Here is a 12759-nt window from a genome sequence, read left to right as displayed (position 1 = left end):
TATCAGATATATTTATTTCCTGCTGATTCCAAAGCAGCTCAGTTAGTTTATGCCTACCCTACCCATTTATCTTATGAGTTTGCATCTCACTGTCCTGTCACCTTTTGCATGAACTTGGCCTTGGAAGCATCAAGGCCCATGTAAGCTAAAAACATTATCCAATTTTACATCCTTTAAAGTAATGCCTTGTGATTCAAAATAAACTTCAAGATTCTCCTTGCTGAGAAAGCTCATTTCAAAGCTCCTGGAAGAGTGATGAGGATGCAATTCATTAATGATTGTAACTCTTAATATTTAGAGATTTCTGTTGTTAAAAAGTGCTTCCTCATATATAAACGACCTCATTTGAGCTTCATTTATACAAAGAAGAAAGTAATACCAATAACGATGTATTTTTACATGTATCATATCATCCCTTATATAAGGAGAAAACCACCAATGTTTGAAATATGTCAAGTCCAGTATTGATTGGCTAGTAAGCAGGACAGATAGGACTGCACCCATTTCTGTCAAATCCTAATCTCTTGCTTTAAAGATTTTCTCTTGTCTTTGGTTTTCTGCAGTTGAATATGATATGCTTAGATACATTCGTTTGTTTGTTTTTTCATTTTTTATTGAGGTAGAATTGATATGCAACATTATATTAGTTTTAGGTTACAACATAATGGTTCAATATTTGTATATGTGGCAAAAGGATCATCACAGTAAGTCTAGTTAACATCCATCACCACACACAGTTACAAACTTATTTCTTTCTTGTGATGAGAACTTTTAAAATTTACTTTCTTCAAGACTTTCCAACATGCAGTATGGTGTTATTAACTGTAGTCACAAAAATATTTGGAACGCTCCATGAGTTGGTGCATCGTCCTTGCACAGTGGCCTTGCTCATCTCTGTAACGTTCCCATGGTAGTATACATGCTGTCGAAGCAAGCGGTGTTTGTTACTTATTCTACTTTGTGTTCTCTGAGCTTCCTGAATCTGTGGTTTTGTACCTTTCATTACTGTGGGAAAGTTCTTGGCCATTGGTACCTCACCTGTTTCTTCTGTTCTGCTGTCTCTCTCTTCTCCTTCCAGTATTCTAATTACACCTATATTATACCTTTTGAAATTGTCTCACAGTCCTTGAATGCTCTGTTCTGTTCGTTTTTGTCCCTCTTAGTCTTTGCATTTCAGTTTGGAAAGATTTTATTGACTTATCTTCAGCTTGGCGATTCTTTCCTGGATAGTGCCAAGTCTACTAATGAACTCATCAAAGGCATTCTTTATTTTTGTCATTTTTTTTGGGTAATTGTTAATTTTAATTTTCCCCATTATGTGTAAGAGTTGTGTGTAAAAATACTGGCAAAACACAGACACCTCTCAATTTCCCTCAGCTTGTAAACATGGGCATATGTCTTTTAACATTATTTTCTTTTATTTGAAGTATAGTTTTTTACAATGTTGTGATAGTTGCAGATTTACAGCAAAGTGATTCGGTTATATATATATATATATATATATATATATATATATACACATATACACATACATATATATATATATGTATGTGTATATGTGTGTGTGTGTATATATATATATATATATATATATATATATATATATATATATATATGTATATATCCTTTGTCAGATTCTTTTCCATTATAGGTTATTACAGGATATTAAATATAGTTCCCTGTGCTATACAGTAAGTCCTTATTGTTTATCCCTTTTATATATAGTAGTGTGTATCTGTTAAACCCAAGCTCCTAATTTATGCCCCTCCCCCCACCATTTCCCCTTTGGTAACCATAAGTTTGTTTTCTATCTAGCATTTCCTTTTAATCCTTTCTTAGTATTTCCATCTCTCTCTTACATTGCCCATCTCTTCTTCCATGTTGTGTGCTTTTTTCATTAGAGCCCCTAACATATTAAACATGGGTATTTTAAATTACCTGTTTTAATAATTCCAACATGTGTATCACATCTGACTCTGGTTCTGATGCTTGTTTTTCCTCTTCAGACTGTGTTTTTTTTTTCTTGTCTTTTGGTATGCCTTGTAATTTTTTGTTGAATGCCAAACATGTTGTATTAGGTAACAAGTATTAAGGTAAACAGACCTTCAGTATGAAAATGTGTGGTCATCTTGCTAGGAATTTGACTGTGTTTACTTAGTGTTTGCTGTAGGTGTAGGTACTCGACCTCTCAGATTCCTCTAGTTCTTGTTTTTGTCTCCCCTCTTGACTTAGGGCTTCCCTGAATCTGTGTCAGCTTTTTCAGTGCTGTTTTGCTGTTATTATACTGGAGCCTATTGACATGGTAGAAGATGTAGGGGAGGAGAAGCATTCTAAAATCTCATGAATAAATCTCAGTCTTTTAATGGGTCTATGTCTGGGAACTGTGACCTTCACAAGTATTCCTCCATTGGTATTTTCCCCTGCCCCTACTCTCTATCCTGACTGCAGCATTCCCAATATTTTCCCTTGAAACCATGTTCCTTGTTGACCATTTTTTTTATCCCTTATCTATCCAAGGAGACAGGAAGTTTAGAGGGTGCTGTAGTGGGAGGAATACCCTTCCCCTAGTTGAGGCATGGCTCTAGCAAGGCCTTTTCCCATGGAGCGTAGGCTTTTGTTGTGGACACATTTCAGAAAGTGTACTCTTCCCCTCCCTCTGCCAGAGCCATAAGGAGATCTTTCACATTTTCATCTCGAGAACCCGTGAGCTTCCTGGAGGTAAAGTCCATGAAGCTGTGGGTCCCTCCTCAGACAGTGGCCCTCAGGAGTTTCTCACTCTCATGGTAGTCCACACTCAGCCCTGAGCAATTCATCAGTTACCATTGTGTGTTCCTACCAGTTTATGATTCCAGTGGCTTCTGTTTCAAGGAAACATATCTAGGTTATGTATCTCCAGATTCTGAGGTAGCAATTTTCCCTGAAACCTCAATCCTCTCATGTCTCCAAGAAATGTCATTGATTTTCTGAGAAAAAGGTTCAGCCTTTTCTTTTTGTAAGGATAGAATGATTTCCAAGCTTTTTACATGTCAGAGCTAAAACCAGAAGTCCCAAGTCTTTCCTTTTACTTGAGAGCCTTCACCAGGTTCTAAGAAAGTAAAAGCAAAGTATATAAATAATCCAGCATGTACTTGTGGCTAGTTAGTGGAGCCATTTGTGTCTCAATAAAGAGGAAAGAAATGCCAGGGTATTAACTTCTCTTTCTGCCCATCCTCTATGGCGGAAGGAGCCCAGCAGAAAATAGGAATCGATTTGGAGCATAAAAACTTAGGCATACCACACTGGAATAGGACAATAATCCGCCCAGTCCAGAACCCTGTCTGACTGTTGCTATCAAGGGCATTTTGTGGGGGAGCAAGACCCTGAGAGATTAAGGCAACCCCTAGACATTTCCTGCCTCCTGGTCAGTTATAGACCTATTGTCTGTACAATCATGGGAACCTGTAAAATCACAAAATCATAGCATGTTGGCACTGGAAGGTAGATAGAAACTGGTACTTTATGTTGATATTTAAATGCTGTTGACTTTTATAAAGGTGTAAATGTCCAAAGAAAGAAAGAAAGAAAGAGCAGTAGTGAGAATGGGAAAAAGGAAGCAGGTAACATCCATTTATTTCCTTTCTATCTTGTCATTGGGGCATTTGTGAACATATCATAAACAAAGGCATCTCATAAATCTGCTGTCACCTCTGTCACCCTGCATTCCACCTGAGACTGTTAGGGCAAGAAATGAGGAAGACACTGATACTCCTCTTGTTCATTGGTTCAGATGATGAGGAAGGCTGTAATGAGACAGACAGAAAGAGGGATGAGGCAGAGGGAGAGTAATAAACCCACGTGTGAAAGAAAATATTTATTCAAGACTTCAGATTCATCAACATAAGTCATCTGAGGATACCTTTGAAAATGGCATTTTTGTTTTGTTTGTTTGGAATGTTACATAACTTTTTTCTTGTGCTTGGTTACCTTGAAGTCTTAGCTGTCAGAGTAGAAAGGACCCAAAAGTCAATCTAGTTTAAGTCTCCTCAGGCTGTGCTTGAATCCCCTGAATCCCCAGGGACCAGCTGACCTCTGCTGAGATAACCGGTGCTAGGGGCTCATTAATCCCCAACCAACTTACTTTATGTTCCACAGCTTTGGTTGTTAGAAAGCTCTTTCTCTCATTAAACTCAATACTATGTCTTTATAAATCCATGAATTTGTCTTAATTATTGCACAAAATAAATACATTTGACAGTTGAGCTATTCACTTGCATATAAACTTTGTACGTATTGGACATCGTTTTCTTCAGAAGAAATCTTGGATGAAATTTGACAATCTTTTCTTTCATTTTCATGAATCTCAAAATAGATGAATCAAAATGCCTAGCCTCAGTTATTTAAGGAGTTCAGTAAACTGACCTATAAATAAAACCCAGGGAAGGAAGCCGGGAACGTAGCACATAGAAATGTCTTTTTTTTTTAATAAATTTCTTTATTTTATTTATTTATTTTTGGCTGCATTGGGTCTTCGTTGCTGTGCACGGGCTTTCTCTAATTCTGGCGAGTGGGGGCTACTCTTCGTTGTGGCGTGCGGGCTTCTCATTGCGGTGGCTTCTCCTGTTGTGGAGCATGGGCTCTAGGTGCGCGGGCTTCAGTAGTTGTGGCTCGCAGGCTTAGCTGCTCCGTGGCATGTGGGATCTTCCCGGACTAGCAATCGAGCCTGTGTCCCCTGAAATGGCAGGCGGATTCTTAACCACTGCACCACCAGGGAAGTGTCTTTATTCCTCCCCAAGGAGTAAATGAACGCACGTCCCTTGGGGCCCACAGGGCAGGAATCTATCCCCAGTTTACGGGGATTAGAGACCACTCTCTCATCTAGAGTGGTAAATGGATATTAATCTGGCAAAAGTGGTGAATTGTATTACAGGAAGCATTTCCAATTCCAACTCTTAAGATATGAAAATTGGCAGCATGATAATTGGTAGCTGTGAGTACACCTAATGAGAGCACATTACACTTAATATGAGAAGGAGTGTCACATTAAATTGTGGTAGGTGGTATAGAAATTAGTTCTCTGAATGTCCTCCTTTTCAGAAGAACACGGACCTTGAATCAGAAAAACTAAGGAAAAATAAAAGGCGTGGGGACATTACTGTACGAATGTGATTTCAACCAGGCTATTTTTTCTAACCTCAGCAAAGTCTGACCTCCATGGGAGGCAGCAAGCTGATAGTGGAAGGAAGAACATGGAGAGAGGAAGGATTGGAAAACTTGGATCCAAGAGAAAATGGCCCTGGGAAGCAAGGCAGAAGTTCTTAATCTCTTCCAATTGGGAATGACCACGAACAGGGACAGCAGCAGGGACAAGAAGTGAGCTCCAGCTGCAGGAGTCAGTTGAGGGAAGGGTCTGTAATCCAGGTGGGTTTCTTTTACGTACTTAGACCTCAGTACCTGAGCTCTATGTATGTACAAAACAAACCAATTGAGTACCGAGTGATTAGACATCCACGCACAAGGGAAAAGAGAAAAAGGCCAATTTACAACACAACCTCACTCATTAAAGAAATTCAAGACTTGTGGGAGGGAACTTACTCTGGGAGATTCCCAGAATCTTTAAGTTTATTGATTTTTAAAATGAAAATGTGAGTCACTTTGTTTAAAATATTGAATGATGTGAATAATAATGTCTTAGTGATGATTCACATTCAAATTTATCTGTCATAAAGAACGTCTAGAAAGACATGTTTGAAGAAAATAAAGATTAGATGACTAAAGTTAGTGATTACTTTCTGAGAAAAAAAAATGGTCCATCGCTTGTAAAATCTTCTGTCTCCATAGAAATTTATTTGACATGGCTCTATTTCATTTCCTTAAGCTCACTTTTGATTAAACAAAGCAACGTTAGTCTTTCTTTATTGACTCATTAGATTTAATAAATAGGCATCTAGAAACATTGGAAGCAGCACTGTAACAAAATCTAATTGAATTGACGTTGAGCTGTTTTTAAAATGAGATTTAATCATCTTAGAATTTTCAAAACCCTTACCTTCTTCATAGGCAGACAAAAAGGAAAGTTCTTGGTACTTTACTTTGAAGAAAAATTTATTGATTTTAAATATGTTAAGAAAAGAGTTCTATGCGTAGTTTATCTCATCACTTATACATCCAACTCTTACTTGGTTTCTTTGTAAATATCATAGCTGGAGTTGTCGACTGATGATCACTTGATGTAAATACTAATTATGATGACAGTTGTCCAAGTGAGTAATTTAATACATAAATATATTCAGAGTCTCAAATAGGTTATGTACTCATTCTCTTAGTCAACCTTTAATGGTAATTCAAAAATTAATGTCAATTAATTTAGAAGTTCCTTGGGAGGGGTACAAAGGGTAGAAGCCATTCATTGCTTATGGGGCTGAGTTTGTAGTGAGAACTTATTTGAAAACAGTAATGATGAGAGATTTCAGAAAATTAATCTCCACTTTCTAACCTATTTGTTGATCAAATTTTTGAGGTTTATTGATCTCTCTTTGTCCAATGTTGATATAGTAGTTACATATTAGAAATGTATTAGAAATATGCTATATGTATATTATATGCCTTACTGTAATTTTGCTACCTTCATAAACAAAAGCAAACATTTAGGGTCTGCTCTTCCAAATTAAAAAGGACAGGCAGTAACCCTGCCCCTCAATCTGAATCTCTCCATATATCCTTCAAAAAGCATACAGATCAACGAGAATCACACAAAAAAGTCACTTAAAACCCTCATCATAATAAAATTAGGAGACAAAGAATGGTATAAACTCTAAGTGTGATGGGAGAGACCACTCCAAACCAGCAGAGCCAGTTTCAGATTCCAGGTTGAGCAGAGAGAGGGGCCAGGCTGGGACAGAAGAGATAGGACTGCAGTGTGGATGGAGCAATTGTGGGGGAGGAAAGTGCTTTCCTTTACCCTCTTAGGGTCCCTGGCTGGGTCTGAAAATCAAACTGACAAAGACAGAGTCACAGAAGAAAAGCACACACATTTATTTAATGTAAGTTTTAACTGACCAGGGAGCCTCCCAAAAAAATGAAGACCCAAAGAAACAAAGCTGTGTATGTTTATGTAGGCTTGATGAAGAGTAGATGGTCGTGGAGGAACATGGTAGGTTAAGGAGAATGAAGGACATTCAGTAAACTGGGGGAAACTTAGCAAGCCCTATGCATGAAGATTCTTCTTGGTACCTCTATGTTTTGGAGATAAAGATGCCTCTTTCCTCTGAGTATCTTCCAGGTACATGGAGGGCACCTCTTACATGAAGGTTTTTTTTTTTTTTAACTTTGAATATTTTATTCATAATCTTGAAAGAAGGTACAATTTATTTTCATTTTCATCTTTCTTTGTAAGATAGCAGCATCGCATGAAACTGAAGGAGAGTTGGTGAAAATAAATGTATTTTGACAGCTCAGTAAATATTGAATCACATGTGAAATAGTGATTTAAATTTAAATTACTAAAATCCTTCTCTTCTATAATGAAGTTCTAAAATGTTTTAAAAATATTCATTTCTGAAGGACTTCCACTGTCTAGACTATGGACCTGCCAAAGTTCAATTTCATTCAGCTCAATTCCATTCCGCGAACGTTCACTCAGTGCACTCTTTTTAGGTCCCGGCCAGCTCCAGATGTCCAAAGACAGGTAAGATCTCAGTGAGCTCATCTCCTCCTCAGGGAAAGGACTAAGTCACATGAAGGTTATATGACTCTTCCCTGTTTCAGGGAAGAAGGGCAACAGGAGGAAGAGGTCAGAGTGACATTCTTGCTTCTGCCATTTTCTCAAACTCCTTCAGCTGAAAATATTCAGTATTCCAATGTGCCATATTTTGGGGGAGCATGTCCTGAACCCCATCACAGTGGTGGAATGAGAAGGCACCCCCAGGAGAAGAGAAGGCTCTCCTGAATAGGGAGATATTGAGAACAGGCTGGAGGCCTCATGGACCGGAGCACAGGCTACGGTAGGATTGAAGAGAAGAGGCTTGAAATTCCACAGGAACAGAGGTGCAAGTCTTCCAGGAAAGAGGGAGGCACTGTGCGGGCCTGAGGGTGAAGGGAAAAGGGCAGCAAAAGGCAGCTGTTACAGGAAGGAAAGAGCATTACACATCAGAAGGCACGTTTGACCACCCCTGCAAATTCGAAGACAGTGAATAAGCAGATCCCACTTACAAGGGCCAAAGTAAATAAATAAATATATTGATTTTAAGAAAGAAATGAAAAATATTTAGAAATAAATGTCACAGGAAATGGGAAAAAACCAAGGGAGACTAAAAACACTTCCAAAAGACACATAACAGACTTAAACAATGGAGATACTCCTTATTTAGGGATAGAACAATCCAACATCATAAACTTGTCCATTCTTCCTGAATCAATGAACAAACTTAACAAAATCATAATAAAAATACTAACATGTTTGTGTTTTCCCTTGAGCTACACATTTGATGCTAAAATTCATATAGATTATAAAAAATATGGAATTAATTGCTAAGGAAACTCTGAAAGGAAGTGGAAATGGTCTTAACCCCATGAGGTACTAAAATATGCCTCAAGCATCTGCAATTAAAACCACGTGGAAATGTTCCATGAATGGACAGACAAAGGAAAGAGAATGGAAAGTCCAGAAATAGATCCAGCTATAAAGTAAGCTTGTATATGATGAAAAATGCATCTCAAATTATTTGTTAAATTATGAACTTTCTTGTGAATGGTGTTGGCATTGCTAGATTCATTTGTAAGAGGATAAAATTCTTCATGTAAGGAGAACCCCAAATGATCAGTGATCTTAACACTCAAACCATATGAATACTCCAATAAAACATTATCTTGAAAGGAGGAAAAAAGTCAAAATCCAGATACAATGAAAGATTGATACATTTAACACTGTGCGTGTATGTGTCTATGTTATGTAGGAAATCAAACAGAAGCAATGATCAAAGCTAAAATAAAAGAGCACTCTTTTCGCCTGAAGAATTTAAATCTGTGAATAAAAATGCTTCACCTATTTTCATGTGACTAAAAACAGAGATCAATTTCTAGATGCAACTTTGTGAAATTTATAAATCTCAAGGCAAAAGGTCCACCCTGCAAGTATTCAGGCAGAAAAGTCAATTTACCCGCAAATTGAGAAAAATAACCCTTGTCTCAGACTTTTCCCTCATAATGAACATCAGATATAAATAAGAGTAACATTTACAAAGATTTAAAGGGGAAAGGTTGTAACCCAGAAATCTAGACTAAACAAGTTTTCCTTCATCTGTAAAGGCAAAAGTAAATAGTCAAGGCTTTAAAAAGTAGTTCATTTCCATGCCATTTCTTAAAAAGAAAAAAAACACACACAAAAAAACAAAGAAACCCAAAACTGAGTACATATCAAAGCAAAGTAAAAACTTGAGAATGTGGAAATTATGGCAGATAAGTTAGAGAACATTCAGATATATTTTTAAAAATTGTAATAATTATTAAAAATATTGTTGAAAACATAGTGCATATAGTTTTTAAATGCTCCAGAAAGTAAAAGCAGCCCTCCCCTCACACGCTCACACACACTCACACACAGACATACACTTTTAAAATCTCAGATCATTGCCACGAAAGTTAGAAAGTAGATGCTGGAGAAGAGCAAGAAAATAAAAAGCTGCTAATTTTAAAATATTACGTAAAGAAGCATCAATAGAAACTGTCTTTACTTGGCAATAATAATTAAATATATATCAATAAAAGTGTATGTTTTAAAAAACTTAAATAATTAAAAACATATGTATACACATTTCTAGTTACTACATGTAAAATAATTAAAAATAGTTATTGCCTAATCCAAAGTCATGAAGATTCCTGTGCACATGGAAGACTGAGGTGCCAGCCCAAGAGTTTCTAAAAGACAGAGTAAAGTCTACCTTAATATCAAAGTACTTGGGAATTACTTTTCCCCAGAGGAACAGGAAAGGTCGATTGTCCACTTAAGATTTTTGCCACATTTGAAAGCTACAAGGGAATGGGAGATAAAGAACCAAGCTGGAACCAGAGATAAGAAGTGGATTTGCCCCAGTCTTTCCTGGCTGGAGACAGTAACCCACCAGGCTTTCAAATCTCTGAAGGGTCTTGCCTGACAAACAGAGAAGAACCAGAGATGGGTTGAGTCTTATTAAAAATGCATATGTATAATTGGAGCACAGTGTGGGGGAGAGAGAGAGAGGGAGAAGAGAGAGAGAGAGAGAATGGAGCAAAAGCAATAATTGAAGAAGTAATGGCCAAAAATTTGCCCAGATTGATAAAATCAATCCACAGATTCAAGAAACCCAAATAGTTCAGCAAATGTATTGAAGGAAGGAAGGAAGGAAGGAAGGAAAGAAGGAAGGAAGGAAGGAAGGAAGGAAGGAAGGAAGGAAGGAAGGAAGGAAGGAAGGAAGGAAGGAAGGAAGGAAAGAAAGAAAGAAAGAAAGAAAGAAAGAAAGAAAGAAAGAAAGAAAGAAAGAAAGAAAGAAAGAAAGAAAGAAAGAAAGAAAGAAAGAAAGAAAGAAAGAAAAAGAAAGAAAGAAAGAAAGAAAGAAAAGGAAAATCATCCTTTGGTACATTATAGGAAAACTGCTAAAACTTAGCAGATGAAGTTAAACTTTTCTTTCAGAAGCAAATATATATCCATATATATCATTGTTAAGAAATAAACATTAAGATATTTTAAAACTAGTTATTCATCGTAAGAAATTAAGAAAATAATGCCAAAACAAATTCAAGTTTCAAAGGAGAATGCTTGTAATAAACATAAAGGCCAAAGTTAAATTATCAGTGAGAGAAAAACATACAAATGGCCAATAGGTACAAGAAAAGATGCTCAACATCACTAATCATTAGAAAAATGAAAATCAAAGCCACAATGAGAGGGCTTCCCTGGTGGCGCAGTGGTTAAGAATCTGCCTGCCAATGCAAGGGACACGGGTTCGAGCCCTGGTCCGGGAAGATCCCACATGCCGCGGAGCAACTAAGCCCGTGCGCCACAATTACTGAGTCTGCGCTCTAGAGCCCGCAAGGCACAACTACTTAAACCTGTGTGCCTAGAGCCCGTGCTCCGCAGCAAGAGAAGCCACCGCACGCGCACTGCAACCAAGAGTAGCCCCCGCTCACCGCAACTAGAGAAAGCCCACGCGCAGCAACGAAGACCCAGTGCAGCCAAAAATAAATTAATTAATTAATTAAAAAAAAAACCCACAATGAGATATTACCTCACCCCTTTTAGAATGGCTATTATTAAAAGGACAAGAAATAGTGTTGGCAAGGATGTGGAGAAAAGGGAACGCTTGTGCACTGCTGGTGGGAATATAAATTGGTGCAGTGACTGTGGAAAACAGTATGGAGGTTCCTCAAAAAATTAAAAATAGAGCTACCATACAATACAGCAATTCCATTCTGGGTATTTATCTGAAGGAAATGAAATCACTACCTAAAAAGATATCTGCACCCCGTGTTTATTGCATTATTTACAATAGCCAAGATATAGAAACAACCCAAGTGTCCATTGATGGATGAATGGATAAAGCAAATGTGGTAGATACATAGAACAAAATTTTATTCAGTCAGAAAAAGAAGGAAGTCCTGACATTTGCAACAACATAGATGGACCTTGAGGGCATTACGCTGAGTGAAGTAAATCAGACAGAGAAAGACAGGTACTGTACAATCTCTTATTTATGGAATCTGAAAAAAAAACCCAAAAAACAAACAGTAAAAGATCTCATAGACACAGAGAACAGATTTGTGGTTGCCAGAAAAGGGTTGGCAGGGGGGTGGGGTGGTATGGGTCAAATTATTGAAGAGGATCAAAAGGTACAAGCTTTCAGTTATAAGAGAAATTAGTCTTGGGGATGTCACATACAGCATGGTGACTATAGTTAACAATATAGGATTTGAATGTTTCTGTAGGAGAGTAAACCCTAAAAGTCTCATCCCAAGAAAAAAATTATAACTATGTGAAGTAATGGATGTTAACAAGACTTCTTTGGTGATCATTTCACAATATACAAATATATCAAATCTCCAATGTGATACTTCAATTATATCTCGTTAAAAAAATAATCATTGAGGAGTGCCAGAATATGCCACCCCAAAATATACTCTTTGGCATGGGAAATATCTTGAGTCAAAGGCCACTGAGAACCAGTAGACACAGGACAAGCTCTAAGAGCAGGGTATAGGTTTTCCTTCTTTAGAGGAAATTTCCATTTGTAGAGATGTGTCCCTCTGCTGTACCTGGGAGAAGAGGACCCTTAACAGGCCAGAAGGCACTGACTTAAATCTGCACAACACACCTTACTAAACACCCCTTGTTCAACCATAATTTTCCTGGTCACCTTCATACAAAGTGCCTCCCTGCACAGAAGCTCCCAGACTGCTTTTCTGGTTTTCGTACGTAAGCCTGAGTTCTAACCACCACTTGGGGTGACTGAGTACTCCTCTGTGTGCATGCACAATGCACTTGTTAAAAACTTCTGATTGTTCTTCTCTTGTTAACCTGCCTTTGGCAAGTCTAAGGTAGAGGCCCCAGCACGAGAACCTAAGATAGATGCAGGAAGAGATTTTTCTCCCTAACATCAGGAAAGGGGAAAACAGTTGAATTGATAGATCAATAAATCTGAAATCCACTTATTTGAATAAGAAAAACCCAACGAAAGATATGCATTCCCTTTTAATTTTTACTCTTTTAATTAAGTAAATTTGACTCAAATAAAAATACATAAACGTGGGACT

At 37.5% G+C, this 12759-nt stretch overlaps 1 pseudogene; it reads right to left on the bottom strand.

Moving 5' to 3' along the window:
* Positions 1–834: 834 nt before the first annotated feature.
* Positions 835–934, bottom strand: LOC133094147 (U6 spliceosomal RNA; annotated as a pseudogene).
* Between the last annotated feature and the right edge of the window lie 11825 nt (positions 935–12759).

The sequence above is a fragment of the Eubalaena glacialis genome, chromosome 6 (assembly GCF_028564815.1).
Source record: "Eubalaena glacialis isolate mEubGla1 chromosome 6, mEubGla1.1.hap2.+ XY, whole genome shotgun sequence".
NCBI classification, from domain to species: domain Eukaryota; kingdom Metazoa; phylum Chordata; class Mammalia; order Artiodactyla; family Balaenidae; genus Eubalaena; species Eubalaena glacialis.
The sequence above is the reverse complement of the archived record's forward strand: the minus strand, read 5'-3'. Positions and strand labels throughout refer to the sequence as shown.